Below are 1,702 nucleotides of genomic sequence, written 5' to 3' on the forward strand. Positions count from 1 at the left end.
CAATTATTCTTAAAAGTCACAAGACACTGGTATGTGGTGAATCATCACAGGTGGAGATTTCATACCAAGAGTAGATCAAACTGATTCAACATCTGCTTAAAAGAAAGAAGCAGATTGGACATCAGATGAAAAATCTAAGGTACTTCTAAATTCAAAGGCTCAATTATTTTTATCATGTGCTTTAAGCAGGGAAGAAAGTGAAAGAGTATATGAATGTGATACGACAAAGAAAGTATGAGACACATTGCAAACTCACCATGAAGGAACAAGCCATGTTAAGGAAACAAGAATTGACATTGGCATTCAAAAGTTCGAATTATTTGAAATGAATGAAGGAGAAACAATCGATGAAATCTACTCAAGATTCACAACCATATTGAACAAAATGTGTTCTCTTGGCAAAGCCTATTAAGTGCAATACATGGTAAGAAATGTCATGAGATGTCTTTCGATCATGTGGAGACCAATGGTGACAGCTATAAGTCAAGCCAAGAATCTTGAGGTACTAGGCTTGGAAGAACTTATTGGAACTCTAAGGACACATGCAGTGCTGTTACAAGAAGATAAACCTGTAAAGAAAAGCCAAAATAATAGCTTTAAAAGCATCTCAAAATTCACCAAGCATTCAACAACCAAATGAAAAAAGTGATTTAGAAGATAGCCAAGAAAATGTTGATGAAGATATTGCTCTCCTCACAAGAAAGATACAAAGAATGATGAGGAGAAGAGATCAGATCAAAAAGAGATCTCCAAATAAAAAGGACTTCAAAACTGAAGTCGATAAAAGTAAAATCACTTGTTTCGGATGCAATAAACAAGGAGATTATAAAACTGAATATCCATTGAACAAAAGAGTACCAAAGAAATTCCCTTTCAAGAAGAAATCAATGATGGTAACCTGGGATGATTATGATAAATCAGAAACATATGAACCTGAAGAAGCCAACCTATGTCTGATGGCAAATACTAAAGATATAGAGGTAACAAATTATGAACCTTCTCTTTTATGTGAACATATGGAAAAAGAATTTGATAATTTGCTAAATGATTCAAACTTTCTTATTCAAAAGTATAGTTCTTTTAAAGAAAAATTTCACAGGGAAAAAAACGAGAAAGAGAAAACTCGGGCTATAAATGATAAAATTAAAGAGATTATTGAAAATCTGAAAGAATCTCAACTCAAAGATTTTAAAACTGAAAGTTAAGAATGATCTTCACCTTAAAAGGAGAACGTTCTTCTTAAAGCTGAAGTTGACATTCTTAAAAATGATTTGTCAAATTTCATTAAAGCTACTGAAACCTTTCAAAGAATCATGAGATCTCAAGTAGGAATATTTGATAAAGCTGGTCTTGATTTTGATAGAATTCAAAAAACCAAAATGTATGAAAACTTTTTTGTTCCTAAAAGGAAAGAATGAAAATGAAAAATTAAATGTTCATATTGCAACAAAATTGGACATCTGGAATTTGCATGCTATTTTAAAAAAAAAAAGGATGAAAAATTCAAGAACAAAAAGATCTTCAGAAAAGAAGAACATTCTGGAGCAAAAGCAAAATTTTCTCAAAATCTAAAAAAAGAAGAACGCTATCTAGCAAATGTAACAAAGGATAACGTTTTGGAGTTTTACCAAAACCAGTTGCAACTCAGTTGTCTAAACATTTATCAAGTCACTTTTTCTCTAACGATAGATATTCATCATAA

The sequence above is a fragment of the Cicer arietinum genome, chromosome 2 (assembly GCF_000331145.2).
Source record: "Cicer arietinum cultivar CDC Frontier isolate Library 1 chromosome 2, Cicar.CDCFrontier_v2.0, whole genome shotgun sequence".
Classification (NCBI taxonomy): domain Eukaryota; kingdom Viridiplantae; phylum Streptophyta; class Magnoliopsida; order Fabales; family Fabaceae; genus Cicer; species Cicer arietinum.